Source organism: Lipotes vexillifer, unplaced genomic scaffold, assembly GCF_000442215.2.
Source record: "Lipotes vexillifer unplaced genomic scaffold, Lipotes_vexillifer_v1.1 scaffold559, whole genome shotgun sequence".
In the NCBI taxonomy this organism is placed as follows: domain Eukaryota; kingdom Metazoa; phylum Chordata; class Mammalia; order Artiodactyla; family Lipotidae; genus Lipotes; species Lipotes vexillifer.
In genome coordinates, this window is record NW_006781351.1 from 2034222 (window position 1) to 2048114 (window position 13893).

Below are 13893 nucleotides of genomic sequence, written 5' to 3' on the forward strand. Positions count from 1 at the left end.
ATGGCTTTTCAATTTATTTCAAATCTGCCCAGTTGTATTAGCATTCAATCGCTTTTTCTCGATCTCTTTCCCAGGGTATTAAAAAAGACTTCGTCAAGCCTTTTGGCCTTGATAAAGTCTAGATACATCATGTCCACTACATCTTCCTGATGTACAAGTTAAGTAACCCTGTCAAAAAAGGGGACTCTTCAGTTTTCAACATAATTGTATGCATTACATATTGTTTGCTAAAATATTTCCTTTCAAAAGATGATAAAGTCCTATATAATTTTTTTATAGCTACCTAGTTAAAATGAAACTTAAATCTACAGCTCCTGATCATAGCTCTCTTTGTACAAAGGTTCTCACTTATGCCTTTTCTAAATACCATAGGCTCACAGCTCATTCTCTTAGGCATGAAGTTTAATATAAATAAAAATACCATCTATTAATTTTCATAATTCACACATTCTCAAGACAGTGTGCTTAAAGCTTCTAATTTTGCCTAAGATGAAGAATTTTGAAGGTCATTCCAGGAAGTTGACAAAACTCATAAAATTCTATGTTAAAAGTAATTGACTTAAAGTAGAATTTATTTAAATATAAAATATTTAAAATCTAAAGTCTATGTGATTGTATTTTCATTGGAATAGGAATATTAAGGAGTGACGTCATGAAGATGGCAGAGTAGGACACTCTCCCACAAAGATCAACATCCCCTCACAAAGATCAACAGTTAGACAGCTATCAACCGACAAAAACAGCTCTGGGAGATCTCAGGAGTTAACTTATGAAACTTCAGTAGCACAGTGGAACAAAAGCCCCTGAGAATAACAACACACAAGGGGAAGGAAGAACAGCTTCATTTTGCCTTGCATCATCCCATTCCCCAGGCAGCACTGCTCAGTGCAAAGAGGGAACTTGCCAGCTAGAAAGAGCCCTGGCCAGGAAAGACAGAGAAGGGCAAGCCACCAGCTTCCCAGCTTTGTGGGGACCATATGAACGACTTTCTTTGGCTTCACCCCAGCACAGACCAGCGTAGCTAAGACATGTAGTGACAACTAGGAACAAGGAAGAGGGGCAGGGGCCATCAGCCACGCAGTGGGAGTTACTGAGGTTCCCATTGACCTGCTCTTCAGAGGGAACCCCAGCAGCTTGAGCTACTAAAGAAACCAACAACCAGCAGAGCCACTGCAGACCCTTTGCAGATTTTACTGGATTTTGGCCCACAGCTTTTTGTGTTCACATGTCCCTCCCACTCTTTACCCCACCCGGGGCCTGGGATCTAAACTGGCAGCCAGCCCTGGCATCTACACTGGCAGCCAGCCCTGGCCTCTGTGGCTCTGCGTGTGCAAGATGCCAGCCTAGACCCCTGCAACTGACCCCCACCAGCATGTGGGAATCTGGAGCTGGCTATATTGAGCTTTAATTGGCATATAACATTGTGTAATTTTAAGGTCTACAATGTGATGATTTGATACACATATATTGCAAAATTGATTACCACAATAATGTAAGTTAACAATTCAGCTCAAATAATTACTGTTTTTTGGTTGCTGTTATGGTGAGAACATTTAAGGTGTACTCGCGTAGCAACTTTTAAATGTACAATGCAGTATTGTTAACTGTGGTCATCATATTGTGCATTAGATCCCCAGATCTTATTCATCCTAGGATAGAAGTTTGTATCATTTGACCAATATCTCCCCATTTCCCCAGCCTCTAGCCCCTGGCAACCACTAACCACTATATATATATATATATATATATATATATATATATATACACACACACACACACACACACATACCACATTCGCTTTATGCATTCATCCATTGGTGGACACTTAGGTTGTTTCCCTGTCTTGCCTATTATAAATGATACTGCAGTGAATATGGGGGTGAAGATAGCAGATATTGGGCTAACTTTTAATTAGGGAGTAATGTGTGAGGAATCTCTGGCTCATTACATTAGGTAGGACCCTATGAATTTGCCCTTTTTTTTTTTTTTTTTTTTTTTTTGCGGTATGCGGGCCTCTCACTGTTGTGGCCTCTCCCGTTGCAGAGCGGAGGCTCCAACGCGCAGGCTCAGCGGCCATGGCTCATGGGCCCAGACGCTCCGCGGCATGTGGGATCCTCCCAGACCGGGGCACGAACCCGTGTCCCCTGCATCGGCAGGCGGACTCTCAACCACTGCGCCACCAGGGAAGCCTGAATTTGCCATTTTTTAAGTCAAACAATTGAATATTGGCAATCTCATATAGTTTAAACTAATAATAATTTGAAATTATTGAATTTCAATTATTGAATTTCAAATTATTGAAAATTTATTGAAGCAATTTCTTTGTAACTGGTTAATAGCAGGAAGAAAGTAGTTTGTGTATGATTTCTGATGTAACGGAGCCATTACCATCTTGCAGTTTATTCTTCTAATTGGCACTGAATAAATTTCCCATATTATGAAGAGCAATGAATGCTCATACAATGCCAGAAAAGAAAATATACAGCATTCAGATACCAAAATAGAATCTTTATAGTGATGAAACAAACAATAAATGCAATGCTTGCCAAAGTGAATAATCACTGTTGTAAAAAAGTTAAGCCAGAGCAGTGTTTAGTTTTCAAGGACAATGAACAGATGGCCTGTTCTCATAGTCAGAGTGACGCTGGATCACTTATTTGAGTTACTTACTGTGATTCATGGGTCTTACATCACATGTTGGGAAACAAAATTAGTTATAGGAATGTTTGGATGGCTTTGCTTGTCAACTTCTTTTAACTACACTTAAATGATTTAAAAAACCTGAAATAAAAGAGGTGAGATGGAAATATTGGATGAACTATATTGTGTTCATTCATAGAATCTGTTATTGATCCCAACAGCAAGTTTGTAGGCAACACGGAGTGAGACAAAGCACATGGTTGTAAACCTTAGCATCAATTTATATTATAAAATTCTGTGCCTTTTCCAAAGTAGCACTTTGTCCTTGGAATGTCTTCTTGTACTTCCTTTATCTTAACCTGTTAAGTGGACCCTTTCTCTAAGTGAAGTACATCCTGAAATCTCATCTGTTTCTGTATGTGGATCATAACGCTTTGCCCCATCCTTCTTTGGTTTTGAATTGCATTGGATGTATGCCTTGCTTTTCATGTGTGTCTTACTTAGAAGTTTTTATTTTGTTGCTCTTCATAGACCTTTGTCATTTTATCATCATATCACTATATGCATAACTGTAGCAGTACACATAAACCAAATGAGATATTGTGTGTGAACCACTTTTTGAATTGTGAAATAACATGTAAATATAAATAATTATTATTAGCCTATGTTTATTGACTTATAAAATCTCATAGGGTAGTGGTAGGCTATGTTTATGAAATTCTTTGTCATATTATTATACAAGGCCAATGATGGTGATGACATGTGTCAGAAAGGGTGTGTTGATGGTATTTGGAAAGGAGGAATAATCAGAACGAGCAAAGCTTTTATGTGTTCTTGGTTCAGTCTGAGCTCTAAAGAAAAATGTGTATCAGTTACTGTACAATTCTAAAAATTGTTCAGTACCGTTGTGTTAACAGCTTTGTGTTCTTTGCCAGGATCTCCCAGTGCTTAGTGCAGGAGGAGTCTAAAGAATTTGTTAATGAATGAATGTAATGTAACTATTTAGTAGATAAAGACGGTTTTTGAACATTATTTGTTATTTATTTAAAGTTCTTCCTTCCTTCCTTCCGAATACATATGTTGTCTATTTGGGGCCTTAATAACTATTCAGAGGCTTAATAGTAAGTTTTATTTTCTGATATGATCCATTTGAATTACTGGTCGATAAACATAGATACATGAGAAGTTAACCATTTACTAATTGGAGGAAGATAGTGAATTAACTTACCCAAATTATAATTAACATCTGTGGCACTGTAAACCTCTCTTTTCTCTCTCTATATATATATACACAATGTGTGTGTGTGTGTATGCACATATATACATATATATACACATATATGTACATAAGAATGCTAGAAAATTTTGTTTCTTTGTAGTGTTCAGGTCTTATTCATTCTCATTACCTACTGAACCAAACTTTTTCTTCATTTGCACTTCTCTATTATTTAGTTTTTAAAGGAATACTGTGTCGATGTATTTTTCAAGAATTTAGCTGTGACTATTTGTGAAGATAGACTATGTAAGTATGGTGGTCTTCAGTTATAATATTATACATATTTAAGGTAGTGACTGACAATGACAGAGTAAAAATGGTCTTTTAGATGTCACACCAACGTAAAATGAAAGCCAGTAATTTCTAAAGCAGTTTGAGATGGCTCAGATTGATAATTGTTCACAATAATGTTATCATTTGTATTCTAGGAAGAAATTTATTTATTTATTTATTGTTGCGGTACGCGGGCCTCTCACTGTTGTGGCCTCTCTCATTGCGGAGCACAGGCTCCGGACGCGCAGGCTCAGTGGCCATGGCTCACGGGCCCAGCCACTTCGTGGCATGTGGGATCTTCCCGGACCAGGGCATGAACCCGTGTCCCCTGCATCGGCAGGCGGACTCTCAACCACTGCGCCACCAGGGAAACCCGATTTTTATACTAAACTTATAACAATCACTTTCCTCTTAAAATGCTTTGCTACTATAAATTTTCACAAATTATAGAAATAAAATGCAAACTATAGTATAATCACATATCAAAATAAAATAACCCATTATGTTTTATTTATAACTAGGTACTAAGCATAATGCAGAGAATAAAAATAAAGAGAAAACTCATGTGCACCAAGCTCTGTAGTTAGCATGTGCAAAAGTTCTGTGTCTGTGTCCTGGGTGATTAAAGAGACTTTCAATTTAACTACAATAGACTTAGAGCTTTGTTCTTTCTTTCTTCTGCCAAAAATGACTTAGAAATCAAAGAATGTAATGACAAAACACATGATTTCTCCTGCATCCAATCCTGAAATCATTTGACCCTGACAAGTTAGAAGTAGGGGCATATTTGCTTTAGCCTGAGGAATAAGACCAATTTGTCTACATTTTTGCAACTCTAGTACCTGTCATTAGGAAGCTTTTGTAGGATATTTGCACATGCTCATCTGTCTTTCTTCCTTTATGTACTTAGATAACTGCTAGTCATCTTTCTTATACCAACACAAGAGTGGCTTTCTTGGGAAAGCCCTTTCTGATTATGTCAAATTTCCTTATTATAAGTTCTTACATTACCATGTCCTTCTCACTTTATAGCAGTTATCAACTTCTATAAGTTGGTAACTTCTGTAACTTCTATGTGGTTATTTGATTGTCTTCCCTGCCCCCACTCCAACTGTAATCTTTGAGATTAAGGGCTATTTTTGTTTTTTGCTGATTATTTCTTCCTGTCCCTGAGTGTAGAGGCCAGTTCACTTTCGGGCATTAGATATATAACAGTTGAGTGAATGAATATGATAAATTGTACTCAGTAAACTTATAGGAGATAACATAAAGGAAGAAGAGAAAGAAAATAAGTGAAATAAAAATGTATTTGGGAATTTTGAGATGAGTAGTAAAATATCCTCAAATTGAGGGCTGGTGCGAATAAATCATTACACCTTAACGCAGTTCACTACATTGCTTAATTTGAAGTAACCTGAATAAGAAATGTAATGAATGCAACAACCACATTCTAGCCAAGGTTTTTATAGCCATTGCAGGCCTAATTACAGCACATAATGTTCTTTGTTATGGTTTTATGGAACTCAATTAAAGAGAGCTACCGGAACGACAACCATTACTAAGTTTTGTCCACTCTTAATTTCTTTAATCTGTTGTTTCTTCAGCCAAAGAGCATATAGGACATGAAGAAAAGAACCTATATAAGAAGCTAGTTATTATACAGTTCCACATTATATTCTTAGATTATTTAGGAAGCAATGGACTATCATTCTAATGATTTACCAAAGAGTTCTTTAAAATACTCCAGCTAATGTTGGCAAGAGACTAGAAATAAGAAAGTTTGAATTTGGTATCTCAACTCTACTGCACATACACAGTCTTTATTTTAGCTGTTTTATATGAGGTCTTTGAAATGGTCAAGCTTGACATAAAGGCTGATCCCTGTTACAAGAAGACATGTTCTAGATTCACATTTGCTCTTCACTTTCATATGTGTTTTGGGTACAGGAAATACCAATCCTATTTTCCTCCCTGGAAGTTATCAAGAAAAACATTTGTAATGATGAATGACACCAGTAATTCTGATGTGAAAATCTATGCTATGAAACACAAAAGTATCCCCCCAAAAATACTGTTGGTGGCTTATGCTGTTTGTTTACTGCCTCCTGTGTTTCCATCTTTAAACACTATTTTTTCTTTCTTCATGAAGCAGGCTCGGAAACCAACTACCTGGTGTTTTTACAACAATGGATAATGCAGACAGAATTATCTCTGTCTAGAGAACCATCAGAATCTGCTAAGGTGCTGTTGACAGCCTGCCTTGTCTGCTGCAACATAATAAGTTTTGTTCTTAAAAAAAAGTTTTCTGCTTATACCTAGCTAACTCAGTTGGCTAAGTCACTAATGAGGCCTGGCTCAAGGTGCAGAACCTTAGCAGAGTTAATCAGCTTTGTACTTACTGTTCGTTCTATAGTTACCCACTGTTCCTAAACCTTATCCAATTGTTTTATAAACTCGTGCTGTCATTCACAACAGGAACCTGGCAAGAGAGGAAATGGATCAAGACAAATTTACCACTAGTAGTAAATAAACAGCAAAAAAAAAAAAAAAAAAAACCCACCAGGGAAGTTAACTAATAATAATTTTGTATATGAAATGCAACATATCATTACTATGGTAAATTATATTTCCAAAAGCTTGTGATTTTTCTCATGGATCATTTGGCTATTGACCTCTCCCGCTCTCTGATTCTCTCTTTTACACACAAATGCTCAGACTTTACTTGGGAATGATTGTCACACTAACAAATGCAGAAGAGCGTTCCACATAAAATAGACTGTGTTTGTTAAAATTTTGAGTGCAAAAAAGAACCAAAAGAAATTTGCTTGTATTTTAACTTGCACTGTCTTCTGATTTTAAAAGAAAACATAATTACATTATTGGGTTGCAATAGAATACATAGTTCCAAATATTTTATTAATTGTGGATAGACACATAAACATTTTTCTCTGACTTTTGACTTGCCTTCTGAGCACTTGTGCTTAATTTTCAACTACCTACTGGATATTTCCAACTAGATGTTCTAGTCATCAGTGAGAAGAGTGTTTGAGAAATATCAGTCCTGGACACAGGATCACAATGTATAAAAATCCTATCTGGTCACAATAATATCTGGTAAAGTCTCCAAGAGAAATATGTGCACAAAGAAAATGCCATACTCCTGTCAATAACTGGGGCTCTGTATGAAACCCCAGTATAGTTTCCTGCTAGAGGTTGAGGATGCCTTTTACTTTTAAAATAGTGGAGTTGGCCAAATCCCTCTATCCTGGCCCAAGATGTACATTGGTAGGTAGCCAAAATTCATTTCCCAGATGGTACAGAAATATGGAGCTGAGTGTCATAGAAACTGTTCTGAAACCAGTGAACCTGAAAGGACTTTAGTAGAAGAAATTATAAAGTTGATCCATAGGGGTAAACTTCTATAACCTAGGAGACATGGAATTTTTGTAGATGATGACTCCCGCTGCATATGAAAATCATTGTAAATAATGAAATGAGATAGAGTAAGCAGACAAAACAAATGTGAATATTCATACTTGAGGAGAATAAGACCTATCTAAGAAAATCTCTGAAGGAAGTATGCCTAAAATGTTCAAAGTTCTCTTTCGAGAAATAAGATAATTGACAGAGTAAGAGCACTGCATTGAATAACACAACAGGCAGATTGAAAATCACCCCCCCCAAATATTATAGAAATAGAAAATGTAGTTATTGAAATAAAAATCTTGATAGATGAATTAACAGTAGACTAAACAAGATTAAATAGAGAATTATTGAACTGGACAACAGCTCTGAGGAAACCATCCAGAATATAGTGTAGTGAGATAGAAATAGGAAATATTTAAGAGAAGTTTAAAGATGTGGATGATGGATCTAAAAGCTCCAACATGTATTTAATATGCAATGCAGTAGAGAAAATAAGGGAGAGGTGAATTAGAAGATATAATAGTTGAAAATTTTCAAAATTGAAGGAAGATTTGAGCACCCAGATAGAAAAAGCACACAGAGTTGTGAGAAAGATAAATAAAAATAAATTCATATGTAGACACAGTTTATTCATTCAGCAAAAAATAATTTATTTGAATACCTATTAGGTACCAGGTACTGTTTGGGGCACAGAGGATTGATCATAACAGGCACATTTTATGCCCTCATGGAGCTGATATTATAGTGTGTGGGTGGGGGAGAGAGAAAGTAAACAAATAATACATCAGGTGGTTATGGATGATAAGAAGAAAATAAAGCAGAGCATAGGGAGTAGGGAATACTGGGGGCAGGGCAATGTAGGTAATGGTTCTCACTTTACATAAATGGGCCACATAACACCTGGCCCAGACCTGTGCTCTGACAAAGGCACACTTGAACAGAAAAACCTGAAGGGAGTGAATACATCTATGCAAGTAGGAACTGAAGAAGTGGGGAGATGTCAGCATTATTGGGGAACAGCAAGGGTCCTGTGTAGCTGGAATGGAGTGCTAACCATAAAGGGAAAGTTTGATAAATTGAAATATGCTAATATTAAGAAGTTCCCTTCCTCCGAAGATATCATTTGGTGAATTTCGGGCAAGGGGCAGAGTGGAGAACATATTTGCAATACGTATTTCCAATTAAAAGACTGTTGTTCAAAATAACATAAAAACAACACAGTAGTAGGAAAAAGACAGAAAACAATAAAAAAGGGTAAAAATATTTGAACAAGCTTTCAGAAAGTAAACATTCAAAAGGCTTATGAACATACGAAAAGATGCTCAACTTTATTAATCATTAAGTATTATGTTAATCCCTAATTGCATATGCAATTTAAAACCACATTATGATGCCGTGTCACATCTAGAAGATGGCTTAAAAAAAAAAGACACAGTACCAAGTAATGGCAAGGATTTGGAGCAATTAGAATTCTCATACATTGCTGGTGGGAGTGTACATTGGTAAAACCACTTTTCAAAACTGGGAGTATCTAATAAACATGAATGTAATAATATTCCATGACCCCATAAGTCCAGTTGTAACTATATACTCAATTGAAGTCTTTTTTGGCTGCTATAACAAAATACCACAGACTGGGTAGCTTATAAAACACAGAAATTTATTTCTCATAGTTTTGGGGGTTGAAAGTCTGAGTTAAGGGTGCCAGCATGCCAGCATGAGGGCCCTTTTTTGGGTCTCAAACTTTCATTGAATCCTCATGTGGTGGAAGGGACAAGGGAGCTCTGTGAGGCCTTTTATAAAAGCCTAATCCCACTCATGAGGGTTTCACCCTCATGACCTAAACACCACACAAAAGCCCCATCTCCTAATACTATCACACTGGGTATTAGGATTTCAATATATGAATTTGGGGGGAACACAAACATTCTGACCACAATGAACATGTACTTTTGACCATACTATATGTACAAGAATCTTCATGGTATCACTATTTGTAAGAGCCCAAACCTAAAACTGACCAAAACATGGTGGAATAGATTGAAATGTTTGGTATATTTATGCAATGGAATACTATACAGCAGTGGAAATGACTGAACTATTGCTACATGAAATAACGTGGATGAATCTCACAACCATAATATTGCACAGACTAAGGCATATGCAAAAGGGTACATAGCATATGATTCCATTAAGATAAAGTTCAAAAAGAGGCGAAACTGTTCTGACTAGTGGTTATCTTTGGGGGAAAAGATAGAGGCAAAAGGAGTCTTCTGGAGTGTTGATAACAAGAAGTTTTACTTCTCGATGTGGATAAAGTTACACAGGTGTGTTTACTTTGAGGATATTCATTGAGTTTTACACTTAGGATCTGTGCATTTCCCTATTTTCTACATATATACATGTTGCTAAACCTTTCAGGAATGACCAAGAGCCCTAGTTCTTAAGATTTCTGTTTTGTGATTCTTTGTAAAAGAACTATGTTAAAGAACCCGATCTTTGTCAAAAAAAAAAGAAAGAAAGAAAGAAAAAAGAAAAAGAAAAAAGAAAACTTGAGTCATTTAGATTTTTTTTTCCTGTCCTAGGAAAAAAATGTTCTTACTTTAGCTTGAAGACATCTGCAAATTTATAAATATTCTTCTAATGCTTTAGTGATTGTTATGAAAATTCTGCATTTCTAGTTTCCTAGGATCTACTGTACATAGCGCACTGGGAGTCACTGATTGTTCCTTTCTAGTGCCATTATGTTTTCAGGGAGATTTAATCATTTAATCAGGTTTTCAGCATGGCAATTGAGTAGACTTAGAAACATCACAGCTAACTGAAATGTTTTAGTTGCTTCTTCAGAGAATTTAATTGTTGCTCAATATTTTATATCCATAACCTGGCAAATTTTTTGACTCACCTAGACTCATAGATTAATCTCAATATTTAGAAATGAATTCACAAATGAGCAGGCAAGTAGCTAGTACAATAGACACTACATAGAATATGTTCCTAACTGTATGTGGTTCAGCAAAAAATTCTGTTGTTTAAAATCACTGACAAGATCTGTGAAAACTGAGGTATAATACGAGTTCCAGATCTCCTCTGTTTTATAACCCACTAAGAAAGGGCAAGCTTTTTGCTTTCCTTAGTCTGCTATAGAGGATTCTCACCTAGCTAAAGTGAAAAGGCAACTTACTTTTTGTTGAATTTGAAATTTTAGATTCTCTCAGTATCAAAACTTGTTTTTTAAATCAATTTTTAAATTTTTATTGATTTTATCAGGTCTTCAGATCTTTCATGGGAAATAATAATGCTTGGTATATAAATGTTATGGACTCATTTTGGGAGGAGAGGTTTGGTTCTTTATTTTTAGACAGTAGAGATTCTTTAAACTGAGGGAAAACTATTTTTCTCTCCATTTCCTTTCCTGTAATATATATGTAAGGATAGCTTGTTGGCAAAACACACTGCTCGGGGTGGAGGTAGGAGATAGAGAGTGAGATTTTCAGTTTGGTCATGAAACCACTCCCTCCTGAACAAGTTAGGATGTTTTCCTTCATAAGGGGAGATTAAAAAAATTTATGAGCTGGTAAATAACTTACTACAGAGCTGAAAACTGAGAAAATCCTGAGGCCAATCCCTGAATGCTCATGGTGGAGCAATTATGGAGAATCTAAGGATATTTGAGTTATTCTAGTTATTTTGGAAATTATCAGAGATTTGGGGACTCTTTTTTTTTTTAAACATCTTTATTGGAGTATAATTGCTTTACAATGATGTATTAGTTTCTGCTTTATAACAAAGTGAATCAGCTACACATATACATATATCCCAATATCTCCTCCCTCTTGCGTCTCCCTCCCACCATCCCTATCCCACCCCTCTAGGGGGTCACAAAGCACTGAGCTGATCTCCCTGTGCTGTGCAGCTGCTTCCCACTAGCTATCTATTTTACATTTGGTAGTGTGTATATGTCCACGCCGCGCTCTCCCTTCGTCCCAGGGGACACTTTCAATCAGATTTCTTGTCTTAATTTTAAAGGGTAATAATTTTATTTTATAAACATTTTAACACCAACCCCCATAAATATAGTTATATACTTAAAAGTGGTATAAAAACCAACTGGACAATAATAGTGTTTCTTTTTATTTATTTATTTTTTTACTATTTCCCCAAATATTTCTGCTTGTTTGTAGGGAGAGGTTAGGTTGGAATGAGATGGGAGGGGAGTATGTGTTTAACCTTGTTTGGTGTCTTGTTTTATTCTTTGCTTTTCTGCAACTTATGATCTACAGGCTGGAATTTTTAGCCTCTGTAAAAGAAGTGGTAGGCTCGGTAGTAATACTACTGGAATACGAAATGGGTAAATGTGCTGGAATCCACTTTAACAGGGCATTTGCTGGCAAGACAGCTGGTTTTATTTGCAAGACTTTAAAAATGAATGAACTTACAAGAGCAGCAAAGAGAGATGCTTTTCCCTGAGTCTTATTTTTAGTCTGTGTCTTCATGACAGTCAACGTCTAATTATTTCAGCTTATCTGAGTACAGTGCTTATCAGTTCCAGATCATTAATTCAATTCCTGTGTGGGCCAGTTGGCTTTATTCAGTTCCTTGGCCACAGGTTAGCTCTGAACTGTCATCTCATAAATGGGTGCTGTTGATCACTGAAGACAGACCCAGAGATTGTGAATGAACAAGCTCAAATCCATCACCACTGCCAGAAAGGGACTCAAAACACAGGCCCACCATGGCAAATTAGTTTCATCTTCTGTGTATACAAAGTTAAATAATGACTTTTATTTATGTTTATATTTAAGGTCTATACAGCACCCTAAAATTAGCTTACTTAACCCTCACAGCTGGTTAAATTTTGAGGTAAATTTTTTATCTTGCTTATACTTATGAAAAAATGAGACTCAGTGAAGTTAAATATGGCAGAAGGGAAAGATGATGTGCTTTGGACTCAGATAAAGTTGACTTTGAAGTCCAGCTTTGATAATATATCACAGTGTGAAGTGGGAGAACTTACCTATTTTCTTAGTAAAATAGGATTAAAAATATGTGCCTTACATTGTAAAGGTCAAAAGAAATGATGCATATAAATCACTTAGCATTAAGCCTGGCATATAATATTTTTATGAAAGGATCTGCTTGAAGTCACATAATTCATGGCAGAACTAGGGCTTGCACATGGATCCTCTGACTGTAAGTTGAGTGCCCTCACTTCTGTATGACAGCTGAGATTATATGAAATGAAGGACAGAGGTGGAAATTCACCATAACTTTCCTCTGTATTGTTGTTCCCAAACCTGCCTGCCTGTGCATTAGAAGCACTTGAGGAGTACGGTAAGGTGCTTGGGTTTTCCCCAAATGTTCTCCACGTCATCCTGCACATCTCTGTCCATCTACAGACTATGCTTCCCAGTCAAATGACCAAGTTCTCAACAAGAGATTGAGGGAGTTAGTGATATGGGCAACATTTACCCCATTGCTGATAAAGAAATTGTTTGGCTTGAACGTCTACTCTTTACCTTCCCAAGAGCTGAAAAGTGAATATGACAATGACCTCACTTTGACCCAAGAGTCAAGGCAAGACCCTAGCCACTACATTTGTAAAAAGCTTCTTGTTTAAAATAGCCAATATTTTTATAATAACTATAAATGGAATATAACCTTTAAAAATTGTGAATCAGTGTGTTGTACACCTGTAACTTATATAATATTGTACATCAACTATACTTTGATAAAAAAATTACTCCTTGTTTGTAAGTTGGTTGTATGGATGAATAAGAAGGAAGAAAACTGGGATCTTTAATGATTAGATGGAGCCCATCTACTCTGCCTATCTGGGCTACTCACGCCAGGACTGTTAAGTAAGAAAGAGATACATGTCTGTCTTATTTATGTTGCTGTATTTTGGGGGGAGGTGCTCTTTGCTTCAGAAGCTTAATCGTTAAGCCACTTAGGGAGCTTTAAAAACTATAAATAGTAAAACTCTACCAGACTTTAAAATCAAAATCTTTGTGAGTGAGGCTCAGGAATCTGTTAGTAAACTGTACTGATGTATAGCTAGACTTGAAAACCACTTATCTGCATAACAAAGATCGCTTTCTCTGGAAGCCTTCACTTTTTGTAGAACAAGAGAGATTAGGAGAGGGAGGGAAAACTAGAGAGAAGAGTAAAGCAAATGAACAGAGAGAAGCTGAGACAAGACTGAAGTTTCCCAGTGTTTCTGGTGGTTTCCCTGTTTTTGGATCCAATCCCTGTTTAAGGTTAACTTAGCATTCCTG